This window comes from Sus scrofa, chromosome 1 (assembly GCF_000003025.6).
Source record: "Sus scrofa isolate TJ Tabasco breed Duroc chromosome 1, Sscrofa11.1, whole genome shotgun sequence".
NCBI lineage: Eukaryota > Metazoa > Chordata > Mammalia > Artiodactyla > Suidae > Sus > Sus scrofa.
Window position 1 is genome coordinate 241,902,010 of NC_010443.5, and position 13,033 is coordinate 241,915,042.

Here is a 13,033-nt window from a genome sequence, read left to right on the forward strand (position 1 = left end):
AGAATTTATTTTCATCCTACATTTCCAATTTCTTCAGGAACTTCTACCCATACACTGTATCTTCTGGCTAGGCTGTCTATTCCTCGTTATGCTTGGATTTTGTCTTTATATCTGTTGCCTGTCCTCTTTTCTACCTCCTACCCCCATACCTTCTCTACTAAACAAACTCCAACTCATCTTCAAAGACAAAATTCTTTTACCACACACTCTGTAAAGGTTTCTCTATCAGAGATGTGATTCTCACTTCACGTCAGCTACCTACGTTCAGTTACGCTTTGGAACCTGAGATCTTCCACCACCTCTGAATCCCTCATTCAAATGTTCTACCATTCAACTAAGACTTAGTTCCAGCTCATTTACTAATGAGAATGATAGTTTTTCAACATCACTGAGACCTCCAGTCCATTATTTTCTCCACTTTCAACCATCAGGCTCCTTCTGTCTTTACTTTCTTCCCTATTCAGCCCTGATTCTATAGTCTATTATTAAAATCCTTCCCTTAGAAAAATTCCCTTTTCTTCTTACCTGTTACACCTGTCTGTTGCAATCCCAACTCTGGGTGGACTTAATCCAACCCCTGAACAATTGAACCTGCCTAGAAGATTGGTAACACCCTAAATTCATGACTCCCTACTTCATGTAGACAGTCATCACTTTCTGCTCATTCTACCACATTTTTCCATAATGACTGTTTTATACTTCCTCACTCAGCCGAAACTCTTGATTGCCAGTTCTCCCTCCCTTCTTTATGTTCCTTACTGAAAATGAATGCACTGAATAGGAACTCCCTCATCTTTCAGCCTGGATATCTACAAATCAATCTACAGCTACACCCATCTTCTTCTCTCTTCCTGCTAAAACAGAGCAAATATCCCTTTCCGTCAAAGATCCATTTTTTCCACACAAACTCTGTATTCTATCCCTTCCTATCTTCTCTGGGATCTTGCTTCATATTTTTTTTTTTTTTTTTTTTTTTTTTTTGCTATTTCTTGGGCCGCTCCAGCGGCATATGGAGGTTCCCAGGCTAGGGGTTGAATCGGAGCTGTAGCCTCCAGCCTACACCAGAGCCACAGCAACGCAGGATCCGAGCTGCGTCTGCAACCTACACCACAGCTCACGGCAACGCCGGATCGTTAACCCACTGAGCAAGGGCAGGGATCGAACCCGCAACCTCATGGTTCCTAGTCGGATTCGTTAACCACTGCGCCACCACGGGAACTCCTTGTTTCATTTTTTTTAAACCTCTGATTACACATCATCAAACTTTCTTGCTATTCTGTATACTTTTATCAACATTTAAACATGCTCTGTTGTTGCCATTGTGTAAAAATCCCTTCTCTGTTCCTTCATCCCCCTCTGGTATTACCTTATCTCTCAACTTTCTTTTGTAAGAGTATCAGTATATGGGCTAAACTTCTATAACAGTGACTTGACTAAGATAGAGGTCTATTTCACTCTCATAGGAATTCAAAGGTAGGGCAGTCTAGGGTGGATAGACATCTCTGCTTCACAGAATCACCCAGGGATGCTGCCAGCATTTAGCTTTGCCGTTCTCAACATGACTTCCATCTTGGGGTCAAAGAGTCTTTCACTGGAGTCATAGCCCAGCCAGCAGGAAGGACAAGGGAGGGAGCACAGGATAGTAATTTGTCATTCCTGAAGTGGGTGGACTTAGAGCCACACCTATGACAGAAGAGGCTTAAAAAAAAATTTCTTATCCCTGGATGGCATCATGCCCAGCTAAAACTCAGGGTGCTCAGTTCCCAAAAAGAATGAGAGAATGGATATGGGGGCAGTTATCACTCTGTCGCCAAAACCAAGCTTCTTGAGCCGCCAGCACTCATTTCCACTTCCTTATCTCAATCCACATTTTATTTAGTGAAAATAAGACATGCTTTCTTATTCTGAAATATACATATAGAAAAGTCCGTAGACTTAAGTGTTCAATTTCACAAATAAATATGAAGCAAACATCCATGTAATCATCACTAGGTCAAAGAGCAGAACATTTTTCCCCCAGCAATCTCAATGCATCCATTCCTCCCACTTGGAATAATTTCCTGTCTTAACCTTTATGGTAGTAATCACATTGTAGACATACCACCTAGTTATATGTCTTAAACACTATAGTTTAGTTTTGCCTTTTTTGGATTTTTTTTCCTAAATGTTCCATGTTTACTTGTACAAAAAATTATTCAGTTATGTCATATTCCTGCTCAAAACTCTTTCATTGCTTCCCATTGTACTTGGAATAATATTTGAAAGTGTACCAACCTCACGTTTCACCACTCTCTCCTGCCAAAAACCTGCTTCCTTTTTGTTTTTCAAACCTGCCAAGCCCTTTACCATCTCAAGGCTTTTGCCTGAAATACTTCTCTACCCATTCTCTATCTGACTGACCCTGACTCATCCTTCAGATCTCAGCATTAAGGTCACTTCTTCAAAGAGGCCTGTTCTGCCCATCCAGATTCAGTGAAATCTCTCATTGTGTGCTCTCTTGGAACCCTGCAGTTTTCCTTTGTAGAATTTATCTCAGATCGTAACTGTATATTTATATATATGACCATTTTAATGTCACTCTGCTCTATAAGCTAATAGCCTGCATGAGTGTAGAATATCTCTGTTTAGTTCATCATTACATCCACAAAATCCAGGATAGTACTTGGCACATAGTAGGCACAGGGGAAATATTTGCTGAAGAAGTGAATAAATGTTATAATTATTCTGTAAATCTTTCTTCCTCAGAGGTCCATAATCATCTGGAGGGCTGAGATTAAATCTGAATTGAGTTTAACTGAACTGAGAAGGAAGTTAGGACTAAATTTCATTGGGAAAAAAATTTTTAACTCAGAATTCCTCAAGAAAACATATCTTATAAAATCTTTTATTATTTATTTTAAAATGGTATACAGTCTTCAAAGGGAACAAACTGTGCAGTATGTTGTATATTAAAAACACTTATACAGGCTTAACACATTATATATTAATGTGTTACATAATAAAACTTGAAATATTCCTATAATTTTATATCCCCAAAGAAAAAAATTCCGTAAAAACAAAGAAGCTGTCATGATGTGACTGAGTATAGAACTGATAAATGTATTTAGAAGTTGGTTCCTTGTGTTTTCTGTCATCTTGTCTAAGGAACCCCATATTCATTACTGACTTTGAGCTATAACACTATTCACCTTTCAAGAACTCTGCCATTTTTTTTCCGTTTTTGGGGGGTGCTTTTTAGGGCCGCACCCATGGCATATGGAAGTTCCCAGGCTAGGGGTTGAATCACAGCTATAGCCACAGGCCTATGCCACAGCCACAGCAACACCAGATATGAGCCACATCTGCGACCTACACCACAGCTCACAGCAACGCTGGATCTTTAACCCACTGAGCAAGGCCAGGGATCGAACCTGCATCCTCATGGATATTAGTCAGATTCGTTACCGCTGAGCTATGATGAGAACACCAAGCGCTCTGCCATTTTTGTCTTCTGTGCAAAGATAATAATATCTTTGCTCTGTGGTGTTGCCTAACATTTGTATGTTCTCACCAAAATGTTATAGTTTAGTATTAAGAAACACCTTAAATTTCAGTGTATCTTGTACATTCTTTTATGTAGCACAGGTGATGCTCTCTAACTATATGCTATTTGTCTTTTCTAAGCTAGTAACGTAGTACTACAAATGAATTAATTTTTTTCTTCAATCTTTGCTCACCAACTGCTCAGTGAATTCATTCACCTTAGCATTTTCTGTTTTCCCTTCTCTGTTTCCATGGAGAAGTATGTCGTGTTGTGTTAGACTCCATGGAAACAGATGAGCATCTCCTTCTACATACACAAATGATTAAATCCAACACTTTCTATGCTGCCCATTGTCCTGGAGGAGGAATGAAGAAGCTTTTTTTGAATGAGACATCATTTTAGTAGCAATTCTTAGTGTTTAACCTATTATAATGGGTTAATATTTTAACCTAACTCATTACTTCCTAGATTTAGATGGCCCCCAAAACATATACATAGCAAAATCCTTACACGCTGTGACTATCATTTATAGATATATAGCTTTTTCTCTTAATATCAAACTCAAATAATTTAATTGAGTAGCAGAGACATGGCTGATAATATTATTTAGTAGATTCATTTTAATACTATACTATGTAGTATAATAGAAAGGATATGAATTTTAGAGTCAAATAAACCTGAGTTTTGAATTCTGGCTTTGTCATTTATTAGCTGTCTTACCTTGGCTAAACCACGTAATCTTTTTGAGCCTCAGTTTCCTTATCTCTAAACTATAGAGGAATTCCTATTGTGACTCAGTGGGTTAATTTTTTTATTTTATTTTTTTTTTTTGTCTTTTGTCTTTTTAGGGCCGCACCCACAGCATATGGAGGTTCCCAGGCCAGGGGTCTAATTGGAGCTGTAGCTGCTGGCCTACACCACAGCCACAGCAACGCCAGATCCAAACCACATCTGTGACCTATACCAAAGCTCATGGCAACGCTGGATCCTTAACCCACTGAATGAGGCCAGGGATCAAACCCAGAACCTCATGGTTCCTAGTCAGATTCGTTTCCGCTGCACCACAATGGGAACTCCTTATTTTTTCTTTTATTTTATTTTTATTTTTTTGTCTTTCAGTGGATTAAGAATCCAACTAGTATCCAAGGGGATGAGGGTTTGATCCCTGGGCTCTCTCAGTGGGCTGAGGATCCAGTGCTGCTACAAGCTGTGGTGTAGGTCACTGATGTGGCTTGGATCTGGCATTGCTGTGACTATGGCACAGGCTGGCAGCTGTACTCTGATTCAACCCCTAGCAACCCCTAGCATGGGGACTTCCATATACCTCAGGTGCAGCCCTAAAAAGAAAAACAAAACAAAAAAACTATAGATTATTATACTTTGCTTGTGCGACAGTTAAATTAGATAATGACTGTAAAACTTCTAGCATCACACCTGACACATGGTAGACAATAGTTAGAACTTTATTACTGCTATTGTTATAGCAGGTTGGACTTACATTAAATTAATCAAATCTTATATAGTTTCGGAAAAATCTCAAGATGAAAAAGCTCTAAATGCTAACAAAGAATGATACTACTTTCTTTGTGAAAATCATACAAAATCACTTGTAAATATTCACTGTGTTGTAAATGACTGATAGAGGCATTACTGCTAACAGTGTTTGGGGTGTTTGCAGTGGTAAAGTAACCAGGCAGCATCATTCTGATTCTACTACAGCTTATATTGGCCTGTCCATGGCCTCAATGAATATAAATCTCTCCAAATCATTCTTGCCTTGTTTATACCACCTCCCAACACTGTAGGTAGGTGTGGCAAGGAGCCTCATAAGTGGTAGAGCAGTGACATTATTTCAGTTTCCTTCTTTTACCTCAACCCTGACTTTAAATATTAGGGTCATTGACAATACTACAAAGCTACGGTAATCAAAATGGTGTGGTATTGACACAAAAACAGACACATTGATCAATGGAACAGAAAAGAGAACCCAAAAATAAACCCACACACCTATAGTCAGTTAATCTTCAACAGAGGAGGCAAGAATATACAATGGGGAAAAGTCTCTTCAGCAAGTGGTATTGGGAAAGTTGGACAGCTACATATAAATCAATGCAATTAAAAACACCATACACAAAAATTAACTCAAAATGGTTTAAAGACTTAAACATAAGACATGACACCATAAAACTCCCAGAAGAGAACATAAGCAAAACATGCTGACATTAATCATACCATTGTATGCTTAAGTCAGTCTCCCAAGGCAATAAAAATAAAAGCAAAAATAAACAAATAGTACCTAATTAAACCTACAAGCTTTTGCATAGCAAAGGAAACCATAATTACAACAAAAAGACAACTTATAGAATGGGAGAAGATATTTGCAAATGATACATCTAAGAAGGGCTTAATTTCCAAAATACACAAACAGCTCATATAACTCAACAACAAAAAAACAAACCAACACAGTCAAAAAAACAGACAAAGGAACTAAACAGCCATTACTTCAAAGAAGACATACAGATGGCCAATAGGCACATGAAAAGAAGTTCAACCTTGCTAATGAGAAATGGAAATCAAAACTGCAATGAGGTATCACCTCACCCTGGTCAGAATGGCCATCATTAAAAAGTCTACAAATAACAAATGCTGGAGAGGTTGTGGAGAAAAGGGAACCCTGGAGTTCCCGTTGTGGCATTGTGGAAATGAATCTGACTGGTATCCGTGAGGATGCAGGTTCAATCCCTGGCCTTGCTCAGTGGGTTAAGGATCTGGCGTTGCCGTGAGCTGTGGTGTAGGTCGGAGATGCGGCTCAGATCCTTTGTTGCTGTGTCTGTGGCATAGCAGCAGCTGTAGCTCCAATGTGACCCCTAGCCTGGGAATTTCCATGTGCTGCAGGTATGGCCGGACCTAAAAAGATAAAAATTAAGGAGTTCCCGTCATGGCGCAGTGGTTAACGAATCTGACTAGGAACCATGAGGTTGCGGGTTCGATCCCTGGCCTTGCTCAGTGGGTTAAGGATCTGGCATTGTCATGAGCTGTGGTGTAGGTCGCAGACATGGCTTGGATCCTACATTCCTGTGGCTGTGGCGTAGGCCAGCAGCTACAGCTCCTTCAGCTCCAGCCTGGGAACCTCCATATGCCGTGGGCGCAGCCCTAAAAAGCAAAAAAAAAAAAAAAAAAACCAAACAAACAAACAAAAAAACTAAAAATAGAATTACCGTATGATCCAGCAATCCCACTCCTGGGCACATATCAGAACAAAACTATAATTCAGAAAGGTACGTGCACCTCTATGTTCATAGCAGCACTATTCACAGTAGCCAAGACATAGAAACAACTTAGCAGTCCATTGACAGATGAATGGATTAAGAAGATGTGGTAGACATATACAATGGGATACTACTTAGGCATTAAAAAAAGAATGAAATAATGCCATTTGCAGCAACATGGATGCCATGGATGCAACTAGAGACTATCATACTAAGTGCAGTAAGTCACAAAGAGAAAGACAAATATCCTATGATAGCACTGAAATGTGGAATCTAAAATATGACACAAATCAATGTATCTATGAAACAAAAGATTCACAGACATAGAGAATAGACTTGTGGTTACCAAGAGAAAAGGGGAAGTGAGGGAGGAATGGATTGGACTTTTGGGATTAGCAGATGCAAACTATTTTATATGGAATGAATAAATAGCAAAAGTCTTACTGTATGGCACAGGGAAGAATATTCAGTGTCCTTTGATAAACCATGATGCAAATAAATATGAAAAAGAGGAGTTCCTGCAGTAATGCAGCAGAATCAGCAGCGTCTTTGTTCCACCAGGACATAGGTGCTATCCCTGGCCTGGCACAGTGGGTTAAGTGATCCAGCGTTGATGCACCTGTGGGGTAGGTCACATCTGCAGCTGGGATCTGATCCCTGGCCCAGGAATTCTGTATGATGTGGGGTGGCCAAAAAAAACCAAAAAGAGTGTGTGTGTGCATATAACTGAATCACTTTGCTGTACAGCAGAAATTAATATAACATTGTAAATCAGCATATTTTTGATTAAAAATGTTAAGGTCATTAAATGTTATATAAATGTTTTACATATTTAATGTGTTTATAAATATACTTACATGCATATGCATCAGTATTAATAATAGTAATAAAATTAGCCAACATGAAGTTATGTTATACAAGAACTGCATTAAGTATTTTATAACTCATTAGTAGTAAGATGCCATAAAGAGTTTTAGGTATTCTTATTTCCCTGTTTCATAGATAAGGAAACTGAGATATAGAGAAATTAAGTAACTTGTCTAATAAGGGAGAAAACCGATTGAAGCCTGCAAGACTGATTCTAAAGCCCATGCTTTTAACTACTAAACTGTCGGGCCTTGTGGTATGGGTAGGTATTTCTAACCTTGGCTGATGAAATTTTAATGGTTATGTACTTTGAACTTTTCTGAACTTTTTTCATGCTGTGAGCCTTATTGGCAATCTGGTGAAGCTTATGTGTTTTTTGTTTGTTTGTTTTTGCTTTTTAGGGCTGCACCCGTGATATATAGAGGTTCCCTAGCTAGGGGTCTGATCAGAGCTACACCTGTCAGCCTATGCCACGTCACAGCCATAGCAACGCAGGATCTGAGCCACACCTGCAACCTATACCACAGCTCACGGCAACGCCAGAGCCTTAACCCACTGAGTGAGGCTAGGGATCGAACCCCCAACCTCATGGTTCCTAGTTGGATTCATTACTGCTGCGCCATGATAGGAACTCCTGGTGAAGCTTATGGACCCCTTCTCAGACATGTATTTGTAAGAGCTTAAACATAACATAATAAGAAATTTTTTAAATCAGCTGTATTGAAATACAGTTATCAAAACACATGAAAAGATGTTCAACATCACTCATCATTAGAGAAGTGCAAATCAAAACCACTATGAGGTACACCTTACACCAGCCAGAATGGCCATCATCAAAAAAGTCTACAAACAGTAAGTGCTGGAGAGGGTGTGGAAAGAAAACAAACCCTAGTATACTGTTGGTGGGATTATAAATTGATGCAACCACGGTGGGAAACAGTATGTGGAGTCCTCAGAAAACTAAAAATAGAACCACCATTTGAACCAGCAATCCCACTCCTGAGCATTTATCCAGATAAAACTATGACTCAAGAAGACACATGTACTCCAGTGTTCATTGCAGCACTCTTTTCAATAGCCAAGACATGGAAACAACTTCAATGTCCATCAACAGAGGAGTGGATCAAGAAGATGTGGACATATACACAATGGATAACTGTATTTCTTTTATTTTTTATTACTCAATGAATTTTACATTTATACTTGTACAATAATCATCATAATCCAATTTTATAGGATTTCCATCCCACAACCCCAGCGCACCCCCCCCACCCCAAACTGTCTCCTTTGGATACCATAAATTTTTCAAAGTCTGGAGTTCCCGTTGTGGCGCAGTGGTTAACGAATCCGACTAGGAACCATGAGGTTGTGGGTTCGGTCCCTGCCCTTGCTCAGTGGGTTAACGATCTGGCGTTGCCGTGAGCTGTGGTGTAGGTTGCAGACGCGGCTTGGATCCCGCATTGCTGTGGCTCTGGCGTAGGCCGGTGGCTGCAGCTCTGATTCGACCCCTAGCCTGGGAATCTCCATGTGCCATGGGAGCGGCCCAAAGAAATAGCAAAAAAAAAAAAAAAAAAAAAGACAAAGTCTGTTGAGTCAGTATCTGTTCTGCAAAGAAGTTCATTGTACAACTATAAATGTAATAAATTCATTGAGTAATAAAAAATAAAAGAAATACAGTTATCAAAGTATTTTTAAATTATTATGCAGCACTATAACGTATAATCATTTTTTATTAACACATTAAATAGGAAGATCTACTGGCAGACCTAACAACTATGTTCATTTTAAAATAGCAGTGAGAACTAGTACACTGTTGGTGGGATTGTAAATTGGTACAACCACTGTGGAATGCAGTATGGAGATTCCTCAGAAAACTAAACATAAAACTACCATTTGATCCAGCAATCCCACTCTTGGGCATCTATCCAGAGAAAACCATGACTTGCAAAGACACATGTACTCCATTGTTCATTGTAGCACTAATTACAATAGCCAAAACATGGAAACAACCTAAATGTCCATCAACAGAGGAGTGGATCAAGAAGAGGTGGTACATATACACAATGGAATATTACTCAGCCATGAAAAAGAATGAAATACCAGCATTTTTTGCAACATGGCAGGACCTAGAAACTATCATGCTAAGTGAAGTCAGCCATACAATGAGACACCAACATCAAATGCTTTCACTGACATGTGGAATCTGAAAAAAGGACAGACTGAAATTCTTTGCAGAACAGATATTGACTCACAGACTTTGAAAAACCTATGATTTCCAAAGGAGACAGTTTGGGGGGTGGGGCGATGTGTTTGGGCTGTGGGATGGAAATCCTGTGAAATCAGATTGTTGTGATTATTATACAACTACAGATGTGATAAATTCATTTGAATAATAAAAAAATAAAAATAAAATAGCAATGAGTGTTAAATGATATTTTAGGATACCTTAACAATTATAATATATAAAAATATTTTATGAAATATTTGAGTGCCCTCAAAATATAATATGTCTCATGTTATTATTATTCTCATTTTATATTAGGACACTGAGTCTCAGAAGTTAAGCAGTTTAGTTGCATAACTAATAACTGCGAAGTTGAGACTCAAACCAAATCACTGGATTATGAATCTTGTCTTCTTTCCATTGTTCCCATGTTGCCTCTCTAACAATAAGCAGATATTTTTTAAATGACCACAGACACCTTCCCAAGATTGTAACAAGATGAAAGGTGTGAAGAAGTAGGTAAAAACAGATAAATGCATCTTTGATGCTACACAAAGGTAATGTTTTAGAACAAGCAAATGGTATCAGTAGAGAATGCTAAATTTACTTGTGTTGGACAGTATGGTGCCATAGCTATTGTGTAAAGTGGCACAACTGTCACTATAAGTGACAGTCATTTCCTCTAACTGCTAGAGTTGGAGCTCTGGTTTCTGCACATACCAGTCCATACGGAGACTGTTCTGCTCCATTTAGCCTTAAAATAACCCAATGCAGTAGGGCAGCAGCTTTTCAATCATAGTTCCAGCTCATCTTTCTGAGCTATGTTCAGACTGAGCACATGCAGAATGCCAGCCCCAGTTGGTCGTGGATTAGAGGCTATCTCCACAGTTGCCAGAATAATTAAAACAACACAGCATATTAGCCAGCTGCATCCTATATTAGGATTCCTGATAGGAATGCAAATTTAAGTGCACTGCCATCCAGCAAATATTAGATTCCATCAGAAGTCCTACATTTGTAAAACATATTACAGTTATGAAACACTTCCAAACAATAAGTCATTTCATTTGATCATCAAAATAAGCTATTGTGTAGACTGGACAGGTATTGGCTGAGTGCTATAACTGAGGAAATGAAAGGAGTATGGTAGCTAAAGGAACAGGACTTTCTCAATTTACCCAGGAAGCTCAGAACCTTATGGAAACTTCACTACTCAGAAACTAGTCATAAAGCCACTACACCCCTAAAGAAACTGAAATTAGGATCCAGGTGAGGCTAAATGCTGCTTTTTCTAATCATGACTAGGGGATACAAGATTTCAGTTACCTCAGACGCAGAAAGTTTCCTTATAGGCATGACATATTGGATGGTGTTGACAACCTAATTAAATCTTCTCTGTTGGAAAGTATAAATACCAGTTATACAACAAAATATATCAGAGATTGAGGAGAAGACTTAAAGTTTCCCTGTATCTTACAGCCAACTTGGTCAGAGCAGAGCAACTGGTGTTCTAGGAGATAGAGTGACCTATTAACCCCATGGTTCTGACTTCACTTTGGCCCTAAGAAACCTAATCGGTTAGGATTAGCCCAGGGTATGAGGAGTGCCTTCATTTCCCATGTTTGTTCTTGTGACCACAGTTCTTAAATCCTCTTCCATACTAAAGCTTCCAAAGAAGAATCTCACTATTCGAGAGAAATTATAATATGAATCACTGTCCAACATCCATTCATGATAAAAGCTCTTACCAAAGTGGGTATAGAGGGAACATACCTTAACATAATAAAAGCCATTTACAACAAACCCACAGCAAATATAATACTCAATGGAGAAAAGCTGAAAGCCCTCCCACTAAAATCTGGAACAAGACAAGGATGCCCACTCTCACCACTTTTATTCAATATAGTATTGGAAGTACTAGCCACAGCAGTCAGACAAACAAAGGAAATAAAAAGCATCCAAATTGGAAGAGAAGATGTAAAATTGTCACTATATGTAGATGACATGATACTATGTATAAAAAACCCTAAGCGCTCAACCCAAAAACTACTTGAACTGATCAACAAATTCAGCAAAGTAGCAGGATATAAGATTAACATTCAGAAATCAGTCACATTTCTGTATATGAATGAAATATTGGAAAAAGAAGACAAAATACAATACCTTTTAAAATTGCACCCCCAAAAATCAAATACCTGGGAATAAACCTGACCAAGGAGGTAAAAGACTTAATATGCTCAGAACTATAAAACATTAAGGAAATTAAAGAGGATTCAAAGAAATAGATATTTCATGTTCCTGTGTTGGAAAAATTAATATTGTATAAATGGCCATACTACCCAAAGCAATCTACAGATTCAATGCAATCCCTATCAAATACCCATGACAATTTTCACAGAACTAGAACAAACAATCCAAAAATTTATATGGAACTACAAAAGACCCAGAATTGCCAAAGCAATCCTGAGGAACAAAAACCAAGCAAGAGGCATAACTCTCCCAGACTTCAGGCAATATTACAAAGCCACAGGAATAAAGATGGATGGTGTGATACTGGGACCAAAACAGAGATACAGACCAATGGAACAGAGTAGAGAACCCAGAAATAAACCCAGACACCTATGGTCAATTAATCTTTGACAAAGGAGGAAAGAATATAAAATGGGAAAAAGACAGTCTTTTCAGCGAGTATTGCTGGGAAACCTGGACAGCCGCATGTAAATCAATGAAACTGGAAAACGCCCTCACGCCATGCACAAAAATAAACTCAAAATGGCTTAACAACTTAAATGTAAGACAAGACACCGTCAAACCCCTAGAGAACATAGGCAAAACATTCTCTGACATCAACCTTACAAATGTTTTCTCAGGTCAGTCTCCCAAGGCAGTCTCTTATTTTTTTATAAGAAATAAAAGCAAAAATAAACCAATGGGACCTAACCAAACTGACAAGCTTTGCACAGCAAAGGAAACCATAAAAAACAAAACAAAACAAAAAGACAACATACAGAATGGGAGAAAATAGTTTCAAATGATGCAACGGACAAGGGCTTAATCTCTAAAATATACAAACAACTTATACAACTCAATAGCAAAAAAGCCACAACCCAGTGGCAAAATGGGAAAAGACCCGAGTAGACATTTCTCCAA

At 38.5% G+C, this 13,033-nt stretch overlaps 1 protein-coding gene across 9 annotated transcripts in view; it reads left to right on the forward strand.

The window, feature by feature from the left end:
* INVS (inversin) overlaps positions 1-13,033 on the forward strand; it is a 160,609-nt gene that overhangs the window by 4,325 nt on the left and 143,251 nt on the right. The window lies entirely within an intron of this gene.